This window comes from Arachis hypogaea, chromosome 20 (assembly GCF_003086295.3).
Source record: "Arachis hypogaea cultivar Tifrunner chromosome 20, arahy.Tifrunner.gnm2.J5K5, whole genome shotgun sequence".
NCBI classification, from domain to species: domain Eukaryota; kingdom Viridiplantae; phylum Streptophyta; class Magnoliopsida; order Fabales; family Fabaceae; genus Arachis; species Arachis hypogaea.
In genome coordinates, this window is record NC_092055.1 from 64,393,918 (window position 1) to 64,419,184 (window position 25,267).

Consider the following 25,267-nt stretch of genomic DNA (forward strand, 5'->3'; position numbering starts at 1 on the left):
AGTTTGTTCCATTAACATTAACTCCTGTTTCTAGTGTAAATGTTTCGGCATGCTATCAAATAAATTATTTATATCAAATATATATTAAAATGCAAAAAATATATATTGAAAATGAATTCAATAATAATTTATTATACACAAATATACATAAATATACAAAATGTAATCTAATTAATTATACACAAATATACAACACAAAGAGAATCCGAGTTCATTATTTAGCTTTATCATTGCATCAAAAAATCATCACATGGAGGGAATCATTATTTAGCTTTAGCTATAATCCTAAAGCATTTATCATAAACAAAAGCATGCAGGTTCAGTACCCCTAAATTCTAACCACTCCTGTAATTACAATACTTCTAATGATATGTTAGGAACAAGTAGTTTCCAGTCAACCTTGATGATATAATATAGTCTATAGTTCATACATCCAAAGCAGAGACTGTTTTCCATAGTTATTAAAATATCCCAAAGAATGAGTTTCAGGAGCATCAGTGTCAACTTACTTGTCTTTGAGTTTCCAACTGAGATGTTAGAAGTCGGTTGTATTCATCCAAAATCTGTTTTTGAGAAATAACAATGAATCACTAACCATGTATAGAAATGGGAAATATACTCAATAATAGTGGTGCTAATAACAATGAAGACTTAGTGTATTAGAAAATTAAAATGCTATCCTATCAAATGATGATGTGGAACTATGTCTACAAGACAGTATATCTATTAAATATAAAGTGGTTCATGCAAGCAGGCCAGTGTTAATTAATCACAGCAAGCAAGATTATATCAGACCCAGATATGCATATGTTTCTATTTCAGACTATCTATCCAAGTTAGCTTCAACATAAACACAGGACATTCAAGAGTTTATATAGAACAAACATACTTCCAAAACTTCAATACAAAGTGGAAATATAATACTTTTTACAATTATTATATTAGTAATCGCTTTGTCCTCTAACAGATTTCAAGAACTAATGATTTTGTTTTTGGGGCCAGGGGGAGGGGAGACGGGGATTAATTCTAAAAAAAATTATAATGTTCTATACTAATGTAGGACAAAATAAGGGTTGCATAGTTTTATTATTTTTGTTTTTTGTTATAATGTCAGAGAAATCTTGATGCATATAATGTTCTATACACAAATCTTGATGCATATAAATTTTTCGTCCAAATGTTCCTCTTCAAGGTGATTTGAATTGAGATTTCTACTTAAAATCTAATGCAACAGAATAAACAGAGTAAATATATAAAACTGATAAATCCCGATTTCATGGTTTATCTTGTGCTTATTTTAGGGGATTTTATCACATTTTTCCACATTTATTCAATGAAATAGCATGGTTTTGTAATTCCCCCTTGAATTGTGCTTAAGTGTAAAAACATGCTTTTTTGGCCCTTAAATTGGTGATTTTGATTCACTTTAATTCCATTCGATGCCTTGATGTGTTTGTTAAGTGATTTCAGGTTCATAAGGTAAGTATTGGATGGAAGAAATGAGGAGAAAAGCATACAAAGTGGAGAATGTATGAAGAAACAAAGATTGGGAATGCATCAACGGGCGCGCACGCGTACGAGGCACGCACGCGCCGAAGTGATTTCGCGTAAGGACGCGCACGCGTACATGCCGCGTACGCGCGGATGAAGAAATAGCCAATCGACGTGCACGCGCACATGGCGCGTACGCGCACGCGCCGATACTCTCACTTGACCCACTTAAAAGCAAAACGCTGGGGGCGATTTCTGAGCTACCCAGGCCCAAATCCAACTTGTTTCTGAGTGTATTTCATACAGAATTGAATTCCAAGCAAGGGGGAGCAATTAGTTAGTCAACATGAGCCTTTAGTTAGTTTTCTAGAGAGAGAAGCTCCTTCTTCTCTCTAGAATTAAGTTAGATTGTCATGGATCCATGTTTAATTCCTTGCTTTCATCTTGTTTCTTTTATAATCTCTCATGTCTACATCTTGATTTTCTTAGTTGTAATGCTAATTTCTCATTTTGCTATATTGTTTGTGATGATGAACTCATGTTAGATTTGGTTTACAATTAATGTAATTTGATGTTGATGTTTCTTTCGTGTTGATCTTGCTTGCTATTATTGATTTCTTGCTTATGAGTTATGGGCTTCCTTAATTTTAGCATTTTGTGATGTTTACTTTATTGCACATTAGGTGTTTGATATAATGCTTCCTATAATTTTTGAGTAGTTCTCTTGACCCTTGGCCTAGGCTAAGGGGGTTGAGTGATCTTGAGTCCTTGGGTTTTGTTGAATTGGTAATTTTAGAACTCTTGGGGATCAATTTGATAACCATTGACTCTAGCCTACTACTAAGTCAATTAGTAGCTAGGTTGGTACTTATGGATTGATGTTGATCAAGCCATTTGACGTACTCCAAGCCTAGGAGTAGACATTACATACTTAAGGCTTTAAAGAGTAAACCTAATGAGCTCGGTTCCGCATAATTATCAATGTTTGAATTGCGACAAGGATAGTGATTTCAACTACCTAAGTCTTAACCAAGAGTCCCTTATCTTGCTTCTTTAATTGCTTAATTGATTCACTTTTCTTGCCATTTATTTTATTGCCCCTTTTATCAACCAAACCCCCTTTTACCCCTTGCATTCTTATAGCTAATAATTGATCACTTCATTGTTATCCTCGTGAGACGACCCAGAGTCTAAATACTTCGGTAATTTTTCATTGGGGTTTGTACTTGTGACAAAACACATATCTTAATTTGATGCGAGAGTTGTTTGTTGGTTTGGAGCTATGCTTACAACGAAATTCTTCTTTCTATAAGAGAAATTCCTAACCGACAATGATCACTTTGACCATCAAATTAATGGTGCCATTGCCGGGGATGACAATGGTGCTATGTTATTAGCTATTGTATATATTGTGAATAGCTTGATTTTTGGTTTGTTTGTTGGCTTTTGCTAGTTGTAGGACTTTGTTTTCTTTGTTTCTTATTAGTTTTATTTTTATTTTCTCTTATCACCATGAATTCTCATCACTTTGGCTATGAGTGTATTTCAAACTATGTTGTAGGAAATGGAAGCTTCAATGAGGATGTGCATCAAAGATTTAGAAATCAAAGATGGGAGGAACCCCAAGCTCAAGGACAACTTTCTTGGCAATAACCTCCTCTGAATTCATATGGGTATAATCCTGATCCTAATGCATACCAATCCAATGTGTGTGATGACCCTTATTGTGATTGTCAACCACAACCACCACATGCATATGAACCCCCTCCGCAACATAATTTTGAACCACCTTACTCACAAGCCTTCTACCACCATTTACCTCCATATGTACCCACCATACCAACCACCATATAAACCATATCTAGGACCACCACCTTTCCATCACCAATTCTTCCATGAACCACAAAGTCCATACACACCACCTCAAGAATTTTACCAATATGGACCACCTTCCAATTACAACAACCTTCCCTCAAACAATGAACCCTCTCTTCCACCATTACCTCCCGATGAAGCCTCCATGTTGGAATTGAGAGATCTTGAATCTCATATCTTAAGGCGACAAGAGGAGGATGAAAAGAAGTTCGCGGAATTAAGATCAAAAATGGCTATCATGGTAGAAGCCATTGGTAACATGATCTCATCCCGCCTAAGCCTATATGATCAAGGCGCTTCCATTGTTGAATGTGGAAAAGCAACCAAAAAGCTTGGCGAGGGAGTGAACTTGAAGCTCCATGGAGAGGAGGAGGAATTAAAACAAGAAGTACAACAAGAGGAGGAGGTAGAATTTAGTGAACAAAAGGAAGTAGTGGTTGGATGTTTAGGATATGTTGAGCACATAATGGAATCTCAAGTCGAAGAGCCTTCTTCCACGAAGTTTGGAAGGGATGTTAAAGAGGAGAGTGATGTTGAGGTAGTACATAGAGAGTTGAAGAAAATTGATTAAGAAGTGGATTCCATCATTAGTGATTTTTTGTCCTTGTTAGTCAATCCCCTTGATGATCTTGTTGAGCCTTCTTCTAGTGGATTAGAAAGCAATGTTGAGGAGGATGTACAACTTCCAAGGCAATTGGAGAAGGAAGAATTGGAAGAAGAATCCCCAACAACAAGCCCTCCTATTTATAATGATTCCGAATCAACGTATGATCCCTTTGAGCTTAATGAGTCCTTCCCCACTGTGCTTGGAATTGATGACGAGGTAGACTTCACTAACCCTCCTATCTATGATGAGAGTGATGGGGAAGAGATAGAAGAAATTGGTGAAGAAGAGTGTGAACTTGAAGAAGCTTGGCGAGAGGTAAAGCTCAAAGAACCCTGCCAAGTGGTGGAAAACTCTAGAAAAGGATGGACGGGAGTAGAGTGTGCTTTATCAAGATCTTTGGGAACTCCTCCACCTAGGTTGTTACCCAATCTTTCATTTGAGTGGGTAAAACTTCTAACTCTTAGCTTTATTATCCCACTTGAGTATGGTTTGCTTGAGACGGATGGCCAACTTAGGGCGCTTTGTGGAATTAAGCGAAAGAGGAGGTTGTTTAGTGGTTGGCGTTCTAAATCTAGACTCATTATGGTTGGAAGCTCAAAATTGAAGAGTATGGATTGGTGCTATGCTCAATTGAATGTGTCTAGGAGGGTAGTTTGGTGCCTTCATGAGGATTCAGTTTTCTTGTCACCCAGACAGAATCAAGGCGATCAACTAAAAGATGGGTGCGAAGATAAGATATGGGATACTGGATCACACCATGGAAACCAACTTTGGAAGCTTATATCTTAGAGAGAACCTCACCAAAGCTTGGTGAAAATGGTTGGAACTTCTAAAAACCAATTGAAAGACAAGCACTCTTAGAGGTTCAAGGATGAATACAGGCATAAACCACCTTGACAAGGAACCTTCCAATTATCCAACTTAAGGACTTAAACCTAAAGTGCTTGGTGGGAGACACCCCACCATGGTAAACTCTTTCCATTCTCTTGTAGATATAATGAATGAATGAATTGGGTTCCATTTTATATAGTTTCTTTACTTCCTCAATATATTTTCTTTTGCTTGCTAAGGTGTTTATAGATTCTAAGCCTTAATTAGGGATGATTCTTTGAATTTGAGTTTTTGCTTAGATTGCAAGTTTTCTCAATTTGTTTGAAAATCCACAAAAAAATTTTTCAAAAATTTGATTTTGCATCTTAGCTAGTTCTAGAGTCTTAGAGAAGGTTGGAAAGATTTAGAGCTCTTCTTGTTGCTCTTAAAAAAAAAAAAACTTGCCACGCGCAAGCGCACATTGCGCGCGCGTAGGCGTACCTGGCGCCTCCGCGCCCTATCATCAGTCAACCCATCCACGCGCAAGCGCACAGTGCGCATGCGTCGATGCGTTTTTGCATCAAGCAGACCAAAAGGCCCGAGAGTTATGCCAACTCTGAGCCCCTTTTGTCACTCTGACCAAGCTCACCCGCGCGGACGCGCACCGTACGCGTCCGCGCCCATTCTCAATTCACTTATCTACGCGCAAGCGTGGATGGCGCTTCCACGCCCCTTCCTTATTCTCCCACCCATGCGGACGCGCACAGTGCGCGCACACGTGGATTCGAAAAATTCCCTTACCCAGGGATGCGAAAGCCCTAGCGCAGTCGCACCCCCAATCCTTCCCTCTTCTCCAACGTTCCATTTCTTCTTCTCTTTCCCCATAACCGGCTCTGTAACCACCGTCCCGGCGAGCGTCTCACAACCGTCACCGTCGCTACAACCCCCTCTCTTCTTCCCTCGCTCCTTCTTCCTCGCCTTCTCTTTCTCACTCCATTCTCTCCTCTCTGTCTCATCCATTCTCACCCCTGCTTCACCGCCAATGACGGCCGTGACTCCATTATCGCCGGTAAGCCCCCACGGTGACCACCAACCCTCAGTCGGTCACATTTCTTCCTCTCTCCATCACCCATCTGCTCTGTTCAGTTTCTGCTTCCCAGGTATCTGTCTTTCCCTGTTCTGTTTCCTTTACTATTTTGCGTTAATTTTGTTGATTAGTTTAGTTAGATTAGTTTAATTACGTGGTTAGAGAATTTGGGCTGAGTAGTGGATTTAGGCTTGTTTGAATTTGTGCTGCTGTTTGGAATTGTTCGGTTTCATTTGATTTGTCCTGTGCCAATTTGGATTGTTGATGCTAAATGTTACTTCCCTCATGACTACTAGTTGCCTAATTGCTCATTGCTATTTGTTGCTATCTATTGGCTTACATGCCTATTTCATATGAATTCATATCTGGCTTTTGTCTTTAATTGTAATGCATCCATATGGAACCTGATTTGATTGTTTGATTTTGGGAAATGGCCAATTTACTGCTGAAATGCTGCTGAATTTTTCCTAACCATATCTTATGAATCAACATTGTTTCACTTGATGCAACAAACTTCAATTTGACGATTTCTGTGTCAATAGGATTTTGTTTGTTAAATGGTTTTGGAGACTCCTCAAGGACATGTTTACAAGTTTTGGTCATGCTTATTATATTCTTTGCTTGATTACAATGTTAATTTACGTCTATGCATTGGATAGTTTGGGTAAATTTCCAGATTGACCATAAACTTGGTTTTCATTTGAAATTGAGTCCCATTTGCTTGCTTTCACAAGGTTGATGATTTCTTCCACCTATGTGGCTAATGTAACTCATTTTCTCTATACCCAAAGTGGCTAATGGTGCATAAATTTTCAACTCTTATCTCAACCTTGTGACCTTCATGCCTCATTGAAATTTGGTGTTTGAATTTCATTTATGTGCATTGTTCATTGAAGTTTTAATTTTATAATCACCAATTCATACAATTCTAGTGATCTTCGCATTGACTGATGACTTGTTTTCATACTAGTTGCTTTTTGGCAATGTTGTATTTCATCATCAATGACTATATGCAATTCATGGTTGTGAGTATGCTTGCATCCATACTTTGTACACTTCTTTTAATTGAGCCGATAATTGTCATATCACTGATTTTTGAACTAATTTCTAACTCTAACTTGATTAACCAGCTGATTTTCTTCCTCTCTCCATAACCCTTTTTAATCATTCTTTTGAATATAGCATTTCTTAGCTCAATGAACAAGTAATGTGCAATTGTGGTTTAAATTCTTGGTTTGTGACTTGGTTTGAATTTTGAATTTTGTTACTTGCATTCCAAGAATTCTATTTTCTTCACTCACTTCATGAATGTGTTTTACTTTGAGTGCTTTATATCTACTTGGCTAATTGCTTATATCATATCATAACTATTTTTCAGGATGTCAGACAAGGGAAAAGCTATAGCCACTACTTCAAAGAAGAAGAAGCACTCTACCCCTTCACCTTATGCTAATTATGCTAAGAATCCCCTGAATGAAGTGGACAAGGAGAATCAGCTACTCCCATCCACTGGCCCAATCAAATTCCCCAACCTCTACTGTGAGCTTCGCTTCCCTAAATTCCGAAAGACGAACCTGAACATTTAAAAGAAGTTGGTCCTTCCCAATAATGTGAGACGCGCCATAAACACCCACATTCTGGAGTTGGGATTGGACTTTGTTGACAGAGATTTGGGGAGGATAAACACTTCATGGGTGAGAGAATTCTACTGCAACTTCTTCCGTGCTACTCTTGATTCGGTCCAAGTGCGGGGTAGAGAAATTCTGATCACCGAGGCTGTTATCGGGGAGGCATTGCTTTGTCGACCTTGTACTGATGACACATGCGCCTATCAGTAGGCAGAGGTGGCTATCCACTGCATGACTTTTGACTATAAGGCGCTGAAGCGCGTGATTGCCACACCTGACGCCCCTTGGGTGATGGATTCTGGGAACAAGAAACCCAAGGGGATGTGTTTCACTTATCTGTCGAGAGAGGCTAAGACTTGGCAGCATATTTTCGCCCATTACGTCTTGCCCACCACTCACTTCTCAGAGATTCCGATGGATATGCTAGTTCTGATTGGTTGTGTGATGGAGGGAAAGGAGGTAGACTTCCCCCGGCTGATCAGGCAGAGTATGTGGCGAGCTCATATCCGTGGCCTGTTGCCATTCCCTACCTTGGTAACCAGCATGATTGAGCTGGATGATGTCCCGTGGGAGGACGATGATGTGACACCACCACCCCTAGAGAAGCAACCAAAAATCTTGGCGAGAGAGTGAACTTGAAGCTCCATGGAGAGGAGGAGGAATTAAAACAAGAAGTACAACAAGAGGAGGAGGTAGAATTTAGTGAACAAAAGGAAGTAGTGGTTAGATGTTTAGGATATGTTGAGCATATAATGGAATCTCAATTCGAAGAGCCCTCTTCCACGAAGTTTGGAAGGGATGTTAAAGAGGAGAGTGATGTTGAGGAAGTAGATAGAGAGTTAAAGGAAATTGATCAAGAAGTGGATTCCATCATTAGTGATTTTTTGTCCACGTTGGTCAATCCCCTTGATGATCTTGTTGAGCCTTCTTCCAGTGGATTAGAAAGCAATGTTGAGGAGGATGTACAACTTCCAAGGCAATTGGAGAAGGAAGAATTGGAAGAAGAGTCCCCAACAACAAGCCCTCCTATTTATGATGATTCTGAATCAACGTATGATTCCTTTGAGCTTGATGAGTCCCTCCCTACTGTGCTTAGAATTGATGACGAGGTAGACTTCACTAACCCTCCTATCTATGATGAGAGTGATGGGGATGAGATAGAATAAATTAGTGAAGAAGAGTGTGAACTTGAAGAAACTTGGCGAGAGGTAAAGTTCAAAGAACCCTGCCAAGTGGTGGAAAACTCTAGAAAAGGATGGACGGGAGTAGAGTGTGCTTTATCAAGATCTTTGGGAACTCCTCCACCTAGGTTGTTACCCAATCTTTCATTTGAGTGGGTAAAACTTCTAACTCTTAGCTTTATTATCCCACTTGAGTATGGTTTGCTTGAGACGGATGGCCAACTTAGGGCGCTTTATAGAATTAAGCGAAAGAGGAGGTTGTTTAGTAGTTGGCGTTCTAAATCTAGACTCATTATGGTTGGAAGCTCAAAATTGAAGAGTATGAATTGGTGCTATGCTCAATTGAATGGGTCTAGGATGGTAGTTTGGTGCCTTCATGAGGATTCAGTTTTCTTGTCACCCAGACAGAATCAAGGCGATCAACTAAAAGATGGGTGCGAAGATAAGATATGGGATCCTGGATCACACCATGGAAACCAACTTTGGAAGCTCATATCTTGGAGAGAACCTCACCAAAGCTTGGTGAAAATGGTTGGAACTTCTGACAACTAATTGAAGGACAAGCACTCTTGGAGGTTCAAGGATGAATACAGGCATAAACCACCTTGACAAGGAACCTTCCAATTGTCCAACTTAAGGACTTAAACCAAAAGTGCTTGGTGGGAGTGATGTGTGGAAAACGATCCAACACGAAACTCATCGGCAAGTGTACTGGGTCACATCAAGTAGTAATAACTCACATGAGTGAGGTCGATCCCACAGGGAGTGAAGGATTGAGCAATTTTAGTTAAGAGGTTGATTTAGTCAAGCGAACAAGAGTTGATTTGAGTGATTTGTATCCAACAGAAGCTAAACTGCATGAAATTTAAAGGGAGAGGGATAATTGACAAGAATTAAAGTGCAGAAGAATTAAAAGAGTTGAATCTTAAAGTGAAAGTAATGTAAAATGCAGAAACTTAGATTGCAAGAAACGTAAATAGCTGAAACTTAAAGTGCAAGAAATGTAAATGGCTTGAATCATAAAAGGATTTGGGAGTTGGGATTGCAGAAATTAAACAAGAGAAAGTAAAATGGCATGAATCAGAGAAGTAAAGTATGAATTGAAATGCAACAGATCTAAACAGAAAAGAACAATTGCTTGAAAATCCAAACAGAAAACAAACTGTAGCTCAATTGCAATAACTCAAGGGAAGTTGAAGATCTCAGGGTTGGAGGAGACTAGAGAACAAGTCTAGATCTCAATTCCTTTCTTGATCTACCCAAGAACAATTGCAAAAGAAATGGAAGAGTAAATTGCAGAAGAAGTAGAAGGAAGCAATAAACAGAATATAGATTCAAATCACAGTTTCTAGAATTATGCAGAAAATAAACAAAGAGATCTCAAGGTGAGATTGAAATAGAATTTCTTCAATTCTCCACCCAATATCCAAAACAAAGATCAAAAGGGTAGAGGCAAGAACAAAGAAGAAGAGAATTCAATTCTCTCCTCAATTTCCAAACCTCCAAAGCTAGAAATTAAGATTGACAATTCAAAAGTAAGCAAAAAGGTCCTTTCTAACTCAAACTAGCTTCTATTTATACACTTCCTATTTTTGGATTTTAGAATTTGGAGTGGGCTTTTTAATTTGGTGAATAATTTAATTTAAGTTGAATTTTGGTTCAATTTTGGCCAATGGGTGCTTGCTCCCAGTAGTGTGCTCAGTTGGTGGGGAGAGCGCAACACTCATGACTTGTGTCCTTGGCCCTTTGTAGCATGCCAAGCTAGCACCAGGGTAGCGCTCAGCTCTTCCCAAGAGTGCAGCACTCCCTTTGCTGCCTTGAGGCTTGTCTTGTGCGGACCAAGCTCCTTGACCGTTGATGCATTCGCATATTTTCTATTTTAACTAGTTAGTTTAGTTGGTTTTAGCTTAATTTCATGTATTATTACTAGAATAAACAAGCAATTTTGTGAGTTTTCTCTACATGCATTCATAAACCAAGAATTAGGTGAAATTTGGCATAACTCATGCAAATGATTTAAGAAGTTTATAAACAAGTTGATATGAATGATGCTCTTGAAATTCATTGCATAAGATAGCAAAACTTTTAGGAAGATTCTTTGGTTTATGTTAGGTGATAAAGAAAGAAGATGATGGAGCAAGAATTGGAGCAAGAAGGTTTGGAGATATATCAATCTTGGCAAGGAAACAGAGGAAGCACGTTGCCAACTCTGGAGTGTTTGTGGACAATGCCAGGAAGCTTGAAACAGAGCAAGAAAAGAAGCTTGAAACAGAGCAAAAAGGGGAGCTTGAGAGTGTTGCCAGGCAGGGAATGAACTGGCGTGTTCCCTGGCAATGCCCATAACAACGTCTAGGCCAAGAATTTTGGCTAGAGGAGCTCACTAGCACGTTGGTGCTGGCGTGTTCCTTGGCAACTCCAGCAAAAACGCCCACTTTAAGGCACCCCTAAAGAAGGCTCGAGAGCGTTGCCCAGTGAGGGATGAACTGGCATATTCATCAACAACGCCAATAACAACGCTGGTCCCTGCAAGGTGGCTATAGAAAATGACCTTGGGCGTTGCCAACTTGAAGTTGAATATGCGTGTTCCTTGGCAACGCAAGGCCAAGAAAGTGAGCTAAGGAGAGCTCGAAGGCATTGTTGCATTAAAGATGAAGTGGCGTGTTCATCAACAACACCAGCAACAATGCCAAGGCTAGGAACTTGGGCCAAGGGAGGATTGAGCGTTGCTAGTGGCGTGTTTGCCAACAACTTCACCAACAACTCCAACCAAGACAGCCTGACCTCACCTTCTTCAAGGATGTATAACTTGAGTTACAGAGATCCAATTTGAGTACTTCTAGCTGCGTTGAAAAGATGATATTCAGAGCTTTCCAACGATATATAATAGTCCATAGTGAAGTATGAAATGGAAGCTCGAATCAGAGTCATCTTTAGGCCCCAAAAACAAGGAAATGAGGTTGAGATTCAAGGAAGAATGAATGAGCCAAGAGAGGGGGTCGAACACGTTGCCAGGGCCAAGATGAACTAGCGTGTTCCTTGGCAACTCCAGCAACAATGCCCAGGCCAAGAAATTTGGACTAGAGGAGTTCTTGAGGGCGTTGTTAGTGGTGTGTTTGGTAAAAACGCCCAACCAAGGCAGCCTGACCTTGCCCTCTTCAATGGAGCATAACTTGAGCTAGGAAAATTCATATGAGGTAATTCCAGTGGTATTAGAAAGTAGACATCAAGAACTTTTCAATGATATATAATTCATATTGAAGCAAAGGATTGAAGCTCAAAGTTCAGGCAACATCAAGCATAAAAAGTGAAGAACAAGCAAGTGTTTGGCAACAACTTGGGCAACAACTTGGGCAACAACGCCCAAGCACCCTATCCCACTCCCAGGAAATTACCATGCACGTTGCCAACGTGCACCAAGGCTGGCGTGTTTGCCAATAACACCAGGCCATTGGGCCAGAGCAATGAAAATGAGCCCTGTTTCCTCTGTTTGACAAGAATTCTTTCATGAAGCAAAATCAACGAAGAGCAAGGACCAAATTGCTAACCCAAAAGGAGAATTTCAAGGAGTTTTAGGAATAGTATAAATAGAGAATAGTTTTGTACTTAGGGAAAGGATTTTTAGACACTTTTACAATTTACATCATAGTAGTTACTTTTACTAGCTTTTCACTCTGCTTGGTGCTACACTCCCAATTGGGAAGCATAGCAGGGAGGAAGTTAGTTTTCTTTGGCAATTTTTGAATTTTAGTTTTCAAGAACTTCTTCTTCATTCTTCATTACTCTTCTCTATTAAATTGGAATGTTTACTTTTGCACTTGTGGTTGAATTTAGAGCTATGATTCACTAAACCCCATTTTCATTAGGGGGAGGAGCTCTGCTCATTTGAATGGGTTGATAACTTTTCTTTTCCTTCTCAATTCAAGTGGTTCATCTAAGAGAAAACTCTTGTTCTTCACAAATTTAATCACCATCGAGAGAGGGATTGAATCTATATGAATTATGTGGTGAACTTGAGAAAGGAGCTACATAATTCAGTTTAGAGTTCATCCTTTCATGATTTCTTTGATCAATACACTTTGGGTTGGTATGTGAGATGTAACCTCCCTTAGTTGAGATTCTGGAAGTTGTGTGGCTTGGATTAGAAATTGAACTTCATCTCTTCTCATGAACAATTAGATCACGAGAGTGGCAATTGGTTGTGTTGAGAGAAATTGAGTTACCAAGAGATTGAGACTCAATTACCCACAATCTGCCATGGATCTATACCCATGATTGAGAAGGAATTGATCAACATCAATTCATGAGAATTTGCATCTCTGATCTCTAATGATCTTTTCCATCATTAATTCTCATTTCTTTTGCTCTTTAGTTGTTTGAATACCCATTACCCAATTCCCTTCTACATTCTTGCAATTTATTATTCTTGTCATTTACATTCTGTTTCTCTATTTCTTGCAATTTACTCTTCTGCTCTTTAAAATTCTTGCACTATACTTCCTTGCAATTTATCTTTAATGTCATTTAAGTTTTTTGCACTCTAAGTTTCATTCGTTTACTTTTATTTTCTTTCTTCATTGCAATTCTTTAGATTCCTTGTCATTTAATTTTTGCAATTACGTTCAAGAATTAAAATCTCATGAAATCAAAACCATGTTTGCTTGACTAAATTTACCATTTAACTAAAGTTGCTTAATCTACCAATCTCCGTGGGATCGACCTCACTCTTAGTGAGTTTTATTACTTGATACGATCCGGTATACTTGCTGGTTACGCGTTAATATCTTATTTTTCGCGTATCAACCGTGCCAAATTGTGCGTGACATGCTTCCCTGGCCGTGTCACACTCGCGCATCATACTTCAAGGAATAAGGGGAGTAGCGCTCAGCTCTCCTTGAGAGCGCAGCTCTCTTTGCTTGGTGAATGAGGTTCCAAGTTTGAATCATGGTGGGAGCATTTTGGTGCCAATTTTCTTGGTTTCTTGTAGCGCCTTCTCCCCACTCTTCATGACTATCCCTGGTTCGAATCCTTGTGAGTGCATTTTGGCCAAGTTTGGCTTATTTTCCTTTGTGAGTAGCGCTCCTTCACTCCCCCTTGCTCATGAGTTCGAACCTTGTGGCAAGCATTAGCAAGCTTTTTCCTTGAATTTATTTTTGGATGGAGCCCGATAATGCTCTTGGCAAGAGCTGAGCATTGTGCTTCTTCCCTTTCTTCCTTGGTTCATTATAGTGCTCAGCTCTCAAGGAGAGCGTAGCATTCAAGCCTTTGCTTCCTTGGTTCAATTATAATGCTCCTTTGGAGAGCATTGAGCTCTTGGAGAGAGCGCTGTGGCTTTCCTCCTTCAATATGCCACGCTTCCTTGTCTCTTTTGCCACATTTTTCTTTTCCTTGGGCCACGCTTCTTAGGCTACGCTTTCTTGTTTTCTTCTTTTCTTCACCTACAAGTAATCAAAACAACCAATCAAAGTATCACCAAATTCACAAGGTTTATAAATCATTCAAAAACTAATTAAATTTAGTTTAAACCTCATTATTTAGTATCAATTAAAGGGTGGTTGATTGATTCAACAAAATCATGCAATTCCACTCCAAACCACTTACTTACAATGCAAGAAAGTGCATAAAACCTAATGAAACAAGTGAAAAAATGCTTGAAAAACTAGCATATGATGACTTGTCATCACAACACCAAACTTAAAACTTACTTGTCCCCAAGCAAGCACTAATCATAAGAGAAAATGAAATGAAACAGAGAAGTATGGATGTTCTTATTTAGCAGATAGTTGAACTTGGTTCATGGGGGTTTTATGCAGACAATGGTAGCTCACTTATTACTTGCTGTTACATAAGATATGTTTCCTCAAAGGTTCACTAATGTTGTTGCTATAATGCTTTACCTTTTTGCTTAATCTCTTGCTAGCTTTTCCTTCTTTATTTTTTTTGCTTAGAGCTTATTATTCATTTAAGGCTTGGTGGCAAATGTTGCAGCAGCCTTTTGGCTTAACTTTGCTCAACATTTCTTCACCACAGACACATGGCTCACATTTTCTTCCTAGGATCATTGATGCCCAACATCTCTTTGGATTACTAAATGTTTTGTAGCTAGGTTGCTCTTTATTGTGGACTTTCAGTTAGAAATCCCAAATCAGTTGATCTAAGTGGCCAAGTTTTGAAATACTCCTCAGAACCTACTTGTCCGAGCATATCCTAGTACAAAAACACCACAGGCATGTGTCCTGGGGTCCAAGCTATTGGTGTCTAGCCTTATTGTTTGTTTCTTTGCCAATTCTTGGCTTTTTTTCTTTTTTTTTTTTCTTTTTTTTTTGTTCTGATTCGTTCTCAAGGGACTTTCATTAATTGAAAGGTTATAGCAGCAAACTAGCTTAAGCTTCAAAGAACATGTCATTATGCAGCACTTATTTTATGAACTAACAATTGAATCAAACAAATACCACCACTAACTTTCATTCTAACTTCTGCAACATTGAACAATTACTTTTCTAAATCAAACATTTTTTCTTTTATTCAAGCAGCAAGGAAACAAAACAAGATTCAAGCAAATGAAGGATGACAAGATTATGCAGATCACTTTCAAGCAAAAAAAAAATTTATGCAGAACAAAGAGCACTTGGAGGCATATCATGTTTCAGATATACATCTTCCTTATTTAATTTGAAATTATGAAAGAACTTCACCACCTTCTAGTTGTCATGTCCCTAGTTTTTGCTTGATTCTCCCTTCTTCTTCTTTCTCTTCCAGAGCTTGGAATAGTCCTGAGCTTCTTTACCAGGGCATCTTCTATCCCAGACAAAATCTATGAGACCTGAAAGTCCTGATGCCTCCAATCTTTGATGCATCCATGATGAATGCCTCTCGGTCTTTGCCCTCTGACGGTCTCTTAACTCTTGGCATTGCTCAAATGGTTTGATTTGTGGATTCAATGCTGGCATGCTATGGGTTAAATAATCCAACTTTGCTTGTGTATCCTCATCATACTCTATTCTATCTGTGTGCCTACTTTCTCCAATAGTATGATGTATATTCTTCCACTGATACAAGTTGTGAATATATTCCCCAGATTTGGCTTGGGTCAGGAACATTTTGTCATATGACTCTTTAAGATTTGTTGTTTGTTCTCTCTGCCCCTCAAGAACCTTTGTTTGGAATTCTTGTTGTTGAGCCATCATTTGTTGCTGCCAGTTCTCTTGCCTCTCCTCCATTCTACGCTACCAAGCTTCATTTTGCTCTCTATCCTTCAAATATTGCTCCCGGTGCTCTAGATATTGCTCTTGTTATTGCAAATATAGCTCTTGTTGCCTTGAATACTGCTCTTGTACTCTCACATTTTGTTGTGATATTTCCTCAAGAGCTCTTTGCAATTGACTCATGTCTATGGCATCGTGAGCTTGCTCTTCCTCCACTAGTGATCTTCTTCTCCTTTGGGGTCTTTCTTCTTGATCATCATCTTCATTAATGCCTTCCATGCTTCTTTTTGTGATTCTCTTCCCCTTTTTTACTCTGTGTCCTCATCTTCAAAGATCACTCCAGCTTTGTTGCATAGCCTTAGGATGGTGCTCGGATGATCAAGCCTACTTGATTTGTTTGTGCTTTCAGCTATCTCTTGAATACTGTCGGCTATGAGTTGAAAAAATGCGAGGTTGATTTCTCCTCCATGTAGGATGCAGTATGTCAAGAGTGCTCGCTTGATTGTAACCCCTGAGGTGTTTCCAGTAGGAAGTATAGACCTCCTTACTATTTTATACCACCCCTTGGCCTCAGGAATGAGATTTATTCTTTTCAAGTGGCTTGGGACTCCTTTTGAATCTCTTTCCCAGTCTGTGTCTTCCAAGCATATCCCCTGTAAGATCTCATCGGGGTCATTCTCTCCCTGCAGTCTGGCCTCATAGCTAAACTCTTCATAAGTTATGGTTCTCAACTTCAGGGCCCTTATAATGGATGCTGGACTAAAATCCACTTCAACTCCTCTAACATAACTCTTGTAAGGGATGTTGTCTTCGCTCTCTTTAATAGTATTTGTGTAAAATTCCCTGATCATGACTGCACTAATGTTGATGAGAGGATCGCATAGAAGTTTCCACCTTCTTTCCCTAGTGATTTGCCTCATGATGGGGTACTCCCCATCCCTCAGCTCAAAATCCTTCTTATAAATGATATGCTTTGTTTTCATGAGCTTAAGATATTTTCTTTCATGAAACTGATATCTAAATTTCCTTGCATCATAGGATTGGGGTTTGGTCACCATTGGTTCCTTTCCCGGTCTTCTCCTTGAACTTGAAGAGGCCATTGAATTTGGGGTGAGAAGAAGAGAAAGGTGGGGTTGTGTTTGGAGTGATGTTTGGTTTTGCTGTGAAAGGAAAGGGGAAATGATGTGCTGTTTAGAGAAAGGAGAATTGTTGGCCGTGTTTTTGGAGTGGAAGAAGAGTGAAGCTAAGGTTTACAAGTGAAGGTAGCTTGTATGAATGTGTAAGCCATGTTGTGTTAAAGGCTATTTATAGACAAGGCTTTCAAGCTTTCTAACAAGACCACAAGGGAGGAGGGAGTTCGGTTATGACAATGAAGGGTGAAGAATGAGTTGAACAATATAGAAGACTCATGAAATGAATGGCCTGCATGCATTGTTGAAGCTTGACGAGGATTCTCTTCTCATTGGTTGCATGCATTTTGGTGTCCAATGGTGTATGCATGCAAATTTTGCTTTCCAAGGGGCATGCTTCTCTAGGCACATGTGATCACTTCTCACTTGACTTGTCATAGCCGTGGCCCTCCTTTTTCTTGTCCTCTTCTTAATCTTCTTTTTCCTATTCAACCAAATCAAAAAAATAGTGAGTCTTAGGATATAACACGGTAGAGTAGTGATGAACATTTAAACTAGCTATCATGTGCTTTATTCATAAAGAACCCATTGTGTTCCTTAAATAATGAATCAAGATTTGGTGAACACCAAACTTGTCAATTGCTAAGGAGTCTATGCAAAATGCACACAATCCATCACAATTGGCATATTATTCATAAAGCACATTTTATTTCTTAATATGAATTCCTAAGATGAACTATGCATGATCCATTCGTGCATGGCTTTGATTTCATGAACAGAAATTAATTCTTCTGCAAATTAGTGCATATGTAGACACCAAACTTAATGTTTGACTGTATACTTTATCACAATGATTAAGCATATAGTCTAAGAAAGCTTGAAAAGCCACTTGGAGTGCCTTAAGGCACACCAAACTTAGAAGTCCAATATATACTTTAAAACAGTGCATGCAGCTATCAGGTAAGTTCATGAGAAATCAAATTCATGCTAGAATGATCATAGATTATTGAATTTTAAAGACAAGGCAAAAATCTTAGATCATGGGTTGCCTCCCATGGAGCGCTCTTTTATTGTCACTAGCTTGACATTGGCCCCTCATTAGGGTGGTTGCTGACTGTAGTGTCTCAGCTTGTCTCCCCTCACTGTGATCTTCCTTTTAGTGCCTTGATGCTCAATTTCAGCATGCTCTAGTGAGAGTATTTTGCTGACAGTGTAGTAGTCATCAGCTTGTTGGCTTGTCCCCAGTTGTTGATAGATTAACTGCACTTTATCCCCTTTTTGGAATCCCTCAGTTGGGATCTTTTTGTTCTTCCACCCCCTTTTAACCCTTTTCTTGCTTTTCTTCTTTCTGTGTGTAGATCCTTCCCCCTTTTTGGCAATGGATTGTATCTCTGGACTTTCCTTCCCAATAGTTAACACTTCAATTTCTTCTTGATTTTCTTCATCACTCTGCACAATTTCATTCTCCTTTGTTTCTGCAGTGTTGTTTGTCTCTTGTTCTGGAAGGTAATCAATGACTATTTTGTTTGTTTTCTTCTTCCATTGCAAGCCTCCTTTATCAGTCTCCATGCAATTTCTTGTTTCCTCAATGTGTTGTGTTTCTGGAAAAACATTTAAGGTGATGCTTTCATTGTGCATTCTGAGGGTTAGCTCTCCTTGCTCCACATCTATAATGGCCCTTGCTGTGGCCAATAAGGGTCTTTCTAGTATAATGGAATCACCTCCATTTTCATCTGAGTCTAAGATCACAAAGTCTTCAGGGAATATGAATATGTCCACTTTAACTAGAAGGTTTTCAATCACGCCCCTGGGACATATCACTGACTTGTCCACCAATTCTAAAGACATCTGTACTATCTTCACTTCCTCTATGCACAGCTTCTTCACCAAAGAAGAGGGCATAAGATTGATACTCGCCCCTAAATCACACATTACCTTATTGATGATCATAATGCCAATGGTACAAGGTAGAAAGAAACTTCCAGGGTCTTCAAGTTTAGGAGGAAGTCCTTTCTGGATTAATACTATGCATTCTTCAATGAGCAGTATAGTTTCCTTCTCATGCCAGCTTATCTTTTTGTTAATGAGCTCCTTCAAGAATTTTGCATATAGAGGCATTTACTTTAATGCCTCAGTCAGTGAGATATTTATCTCCAATTTCTTGAAGACTTCAAGGAATTTAGGGAAATATTGGTCCTTAGTCTCCTTGTTGAACCTTTGGGGATATGGCAATGGAGGTGTGAAGTTCACTCCCTGCCTTTGTTCTTTGGTTGGTTCTTCCTTTGCTTTCTTCCCTTTTCTTGAGATTTATAGCTGTTCTTCCTTTTCTTTGAGCTTCTCTGAAGTTTGCTTGCTTGCTGTCACTTCTTTGTTGCTAGCTTCCTCTTTCTCAGCTTGCTTCTTGTCATTTTCCTTTTGCTTCTTGGTTGCTCCTTCATCTTTCACCAAGATCTTTCCACTCCTCAGTTGTATGGCTTTGCACTCTTCCTTCAGATTTGGAATTGTATCACTTGGGAGTGTACTTGATGGTCTTTCAGTTACAACTTGCTTAGAAAGCTGTCCAATCTGCCTCTCTATGTTTCTTATAGAAGCTTCATGATTCTTGCTTGTTGTCTCTTGGTACTTTAGCATCTTCTCCATCATCATCTCCAACTGGGAGATTCTCTGAGAGTCTTGTGAAATTTGTGGTTGGTTGTGAGCTGGTAAGGGTGAATGATGGTTGTTTAGGTTGGTAATTTGGTTATTGGATGGATAATGGTTAGAGTTGGGGTAAGTGTTTTGGGGTTTTCTATATAGATTTTGGTTATTATTCTGCTGGTTATTGTGGTTTGTATTTTTCCAACTATTTTGGTTTGAATTTTTTTGCCATGGCTGCTGATTCTGAGTGTGTTTGTCTCCCCATCTGAGATTGGAGTGGTTCTTCCATGATGGATTGTAAGTGTCACCATAAACCTCATTTGATCCAGAATTTTGGTTGTGCATATACTGGACTTGTTCTTGCTGCTGATCCTCTTGATTTTCTTTATTTGTCCCCCATGTGAGTGATGGTTGGCTTGTGCTCACTGCTGCAACTTGGAGGCCATCAATTCTTTTGGCCATTTGCTCAAATTGTTGCTGAATTTGCTGCTGCATCATTTTGTTTTGAGCTAGGATTGAATCCACTCCTTCCAACTCCATCACTCCTTTCCTTTGTGATGGTTGGCGTTGCCTTTGGTGAGCAAAGAAATACTGATTGTTAGCCACCATATCAATGAGATTTTGGGCCTCCTCTGCAGTTTTCATCAATTATAAAGAGCCCCCTGCTGAGTGATCTAGTGCCTCTTGAGCTTTCAATGTCAAGCCTTCATAAAAATTCTATAATATGTCCCATTCATTGAACATTTCAGGAGGACACTTCCTAATTAGAGCCTTGTATCTTTCCCATGCCTCATAGAGAGGTTCAGCATCCATCTATGTGAATGTTTGTACTTCATTCTTCAATCTAATAATCCTCTGAGGCGGGTAAAATTTGGCAAGAAACTTGCTCACCAAATCCTCCCAATTGTTGATGCTATCTCTTGGGAATGACTGATAAACCATTATTTTATGGTTCATATTGTGTTTAATTGTGTGGTTTTATCAAATCTTTACCCACTTATTCATTAAATAAACATGCATTTATAATTCCTTCCTAAAAATGCTTTATGGTTGAAAACTTGCTTCCTAGAAACTTTTAATTTTGTATTTTAATTCTCCTTTATTCCATTCGATGCCGTGATCTGTGTGTTAAGTGTTTCAGGCTTTATAGGGCATGAATGACTTGGAGATTAGAAAGGAAGCTTGCAAAAATGGAAGGAACACAAGAAATTAAGGAGATGACCAGCGAGAAGTGATGCGGACGCATGGCTCACGCGGCCGCGTGGATTGGAAACTGCACAAGTGACGCGAAGGCGTGGATGATGCGCACACGTGGCAACGCAGAACGCTGGATGACGCGATCGCGTGACATGCGCGATCTGCAGAATCTGCAGAATTCGCTGGAGGCGATTTTGGGCCCTGTTTTGACCCAGTTTTCGGCCCAGAAAAGCATATTAGAGCCAGGGAACATGCAGAGGCGATACACAACATTCATTCCGCATAGTTTTAGTTTTTAGATCTGATTTTACTCCTCCTCTAGGTTTTCTCTCTACACATTCATAGTTCTTAGGATTTTGATTTACTGCTTTTTGGATTGGGATATTGAGAAGAGTTATTACCTCCGTCAGAACTTCATCATTCTAGTTTGTTTCCTTACTTGTCTCTTACTCTTCCATGTCTTCAATTTATTTAGAATTACTATTGGATTATTTTTAGAATTTATTAATACAAGAACTACTTTTATTTTTAATTGATCTTTTTAATTATCATTTATCATGTCTTTCTTTATTTCCCTTTCTTATGTTGTGGAGTTTACATTCATAATGAGCGAGTAGTTCCATAACTTGATTGGGAGTTGATTAACAGGAAGACCTTGAGTTGGAATGCTCAAGAGAAAAATTGTAATTGGGTTTATTGTTGGATTGCCCTCTAGTCACTGACACTAATCCTTTCCAAGAGAGAGGATTGGGACTTGTGAATAGAAATAGCTTTCCAACTTGCTTGACTTTCCTTTACCTAGTAAGGGATAACTAAGAAGAATAACCTTTAATTATCAATTAATCTTGAGGGTACTCCAACAAGAATAGGGCTTCCAACTAATCTACTGCCAGTCAAGGTTTTTATTTAAATTACATAAATTCTCTAATTTAATTTCCTATTTATCAACTCAAACCATTTTAGAAAACATCTGATTAATAAAATAGCACACCTTTCTGCAACTCATTGGCAGACGACCTGGGATTCATACTCCCAGTATTTTAATTCTAATTTTTGTGACAACCCCTTCTAAATTGATAAACGGAATTTCGGTTGGTTAAGAACTGTACTTGAAACGTATCTCTTATAATAATTTCGTAACTCGCCAATTTCCGCCACGTCAATGACTCTAACCATTGAGTGGCTTTGTCTCTGAGAGAAAATGAAAACAACAGCAGCTTGTATATATCTGGATGCACCCCATTGGTTTTGACAGTATCACAAATCCTCAGAAAAGTAGATAAGTGTTGGTTTGGGTCTTCAAGTGGTCTTCCTCCATATGAGCAGTTATTTTGAACCAAGGTGATGAGCTGTGGCTTCAGTTCAAAATTGTTTACATTAACATTTGGGGTAAGAATGCTACTCCCACAATGTCTAGGATTTGCAAATATATAGGATGCCAAAACTCTTCTCTGTGTTGGATTGTTGTTGTTGTTGGCTGCTCCTGTTGGTGGATTTGTTGGGTTTGTTGAGTGTTCCTCCATGTCCTGGAACTCTTCCTCTGATTCTTCCTCTCCAATGACACTTTTACCTCTTGCTTCTCTTCTTAATCTCCTGAGGGTTCTTTCGTCTTGTTCACAAAAGGTGGGTATAGCTCCCCTTGTCCCTGACATGCAAACAAAACATAAAAATCACACTAAACCAGAAAAACCAGGAAAACTTCACTCTATTGCTAGAGTGAGGTTTTAGTTAGCTTAAGCAAAAATTCAAACAGTTAGTGTGTTAGTCAAAAAGTAAAGAAACAGAAAAGAAAAAGTGCTTGATCTAGACCTCCACCTTCCTTAATCATTGTCAATCTAATCAATCCTCGGCAACGGCGCCAAAAACTTGATGTGTGGAAAACGATCCAACACGAAACTCACCGGCAAGTGTACCGTGTCGCATCAAGTAGTAATAACTCACATGAGTGAGGTCGATCCCACAGGGAGTGAAGGATTGAGCAATTTTAGTTAGGTGGTTGATTTAGTCAAGCGAACAAGAGTTGATTTGAGTGATTTGTATCCAACAGAAGCTAAATTGCATGAAATTTAAAGGGAGAGGGATAATTGACAAGAATTTAAAGTGCAGAAGAATTAAAAGAGCTGAATCTTAAAGTGCAAGTAATGTAAATTGCAGAAACTTAGATTGCAAGAAACGTAAATAGCTGAAACTTAAAGTGCAAAAAATGTAAATGACTTGAATCATAAAAGGATTTGGGAGTTGGGATTGCAGAAATTAAACAAGAGAAAGTAAAATGGCATGAATAAGAGAAGTAAAGTATGAATTGAAAATGCAACAGATCTAAACAGAAAAGAATACTTGCTTGAAAATCCAAACAGAAAACAAACTGTAGCTCAATTGCAATAACTCAAGGGAAGTTGAAGATCTCAGGGTTGAAGGAGACTAGAGAACAAGTCTAGATCTCAATTCCTTCCTTGATCCACCCAAGAACAATTGCAAAGGAAATGGAAGAGTAAATTGCAGAAGAAGTAGAAGGAAGCAATAAACAGAATTTGGATTCAAATCACAGTTTCTAGAATTATGCAGAAAACAAACAAAGAGATCTCAAGGTGAGATTGAAATAGAATTTCTTCAATTCTCCACCCAAGATCTAAAACAAAGATCAAAAGGGTAGAGGCAAGAACAAAGAAGAAGAGAATTCAATTCTCTCCTCAATTTCCAAACCTCCAAAGCTAGAAATTAAGATTGACAATTCAAAAGTAAACAAAAAGGTCCTTTCTAACTCAAACTAGCTTCTATTTATACACTTCCTATTTTTGGATTTTAGAATTTGGAGTGGGCTTTTTAATTTGGTGAAGAATTGAATTTAAATTGAATTTTGGTTCAATTTTGGCCCATGGGTGCTTAATCCCAGTAGTGTGCTCAGTTGGTAGGGAGAACGCAACATTCATGACATGTGTCCTTGGCCCTTTGTAGCGTGCCAAGCTAGCACCAGGGTAGCGCTCAGCTCTTTCCAAGAGCGCAGCACTCCCTTTGCTGCCTTGAGGCTTGTCTTGTGTGCACCAAGCTCCTTGACCGTGCCAAATTGTGCGTGACATGCTTCCCTGGCCGTGTCACACTCGTGCATCATACTTCAAGGAATAAGGGGAGTAGCGCTCAGCTCTCCTTGAGAGCGCAGCTCTCTTTGCTTGGTGAATGAGGTTCCAAGTTCGAATTATGGTGAGAGCATTTTGGTGCCAATTTTCTTGGTTTCTTGTAGCGCCTTCTCCCCACTCTTCATGACTATCCCTGGTTCGAATCCTTGTGAGGTCATTTTGGCCAAGTTTGGCTTATTTTCCTTTGTGAGTAGCGCTCCCTCACTCCCCCTTGCTCATGAGTTCGAACCTTGTGGCAAGCATTAGCAAGCTTTTCCTTGAATTTATTTTTAGATGGAGCCCGATAATGCTCTTGGCAAGAGCTGGCCATTGTGCTTCTTCCCTTTCTTCCTTGGTTCATTATAGTGCTCAGCTCTCAAAGAGAGCGTAGCATTCAAGCCTTTGCTTCCTTGGTTGAATTATAATGCTCCTTTGGAGATCATTGAGCTCTTGGAGAGAGCGTTGTGGCTTTCCTCCTTTAATGTGCCACGCTTCCTTGTCTCTTTTGCCACATTTTTCTTTTCCTTGGGCCACGCTTCTTAGGCTACGCTTTCTTGTTTTCTTCTTTTCTTCACCTACAAGTAATCAAAACAACCAATCAAAGTATCACCAAATTCACAAGGTTTATAAATCATTCAAAAACCAATTAAATTTAGTTTAAACATCATGATTTAGTATCAATTAAAGGGTGGTTGATTGATTCAACAAAACCATGCAATTCCACTCCAAACCACTTACTTACAATGCAAGAAAGTACATAAAACCTAATGAAACAAGTGAAAAATTGCTTGAAAAACTTGCATATAATGACTTGTCATCAGGGAGACACCCCACCATGGTAAACTCTTTCCATTCTCTTGTAGATATAATGAATAAATGAATTGAGTTCCATTTTATATAGTTTCTTTACTTCTCAATATATTTTGTTTTGCTTGCTAAGGTGTTTATAGATTCTAAGCCTTAATTAGGGATGATTCTTTGAATTTGAGTTTTTGCTTGGATTGCAAGTTTCCTCAATTTGTTTGAAAAATCCTCAAAAAAAAATTTCAAAAACATGTTTGATTTTGCATCTTAGCTAGTTCTAGAGTCCTAGAGAAGGTTGGGAAGATTTAGAGCTCTTCTTGTTGCTTTTAAAAAAAAAACATGCCACGCGCAAGCGCACAGTGCGCGCGCGCGTGGGCCATGCATCTAAGTTTTCTGGCCCAAGGACCAGAGAGTTGTGCCAATTCTGGGCCAACTCTGTGCCTTAACCCACGCGAACGCATGCTGTACGCGTCCGTGCCCCCTTGTGTTTCCCTAACCATGCGTA

General features: G+C 39.1%; 1 long non-coding RNA gene across 1 annotated transcript in view; it reads right to left on the reverse strand.

The window, feature by feature from the left end:
- Positions 1-319: 319 nt before the first annotated feature.
- LOC112784644 (uncharacterized) overlaps positions 320-25,267 on the reverse strand; it is a 34,073-nt gene continuing 9,125 nt past the window's right edge. Inside the window, exon 4 of the long non-coding RNA XR_011878526.1 lies at positions 320-563. This is a non-coding gene — a long non-coding RNA (uncharacterized lncRNA). The remainder of the gene's footprint in view (positions 564-25,267) is intronic.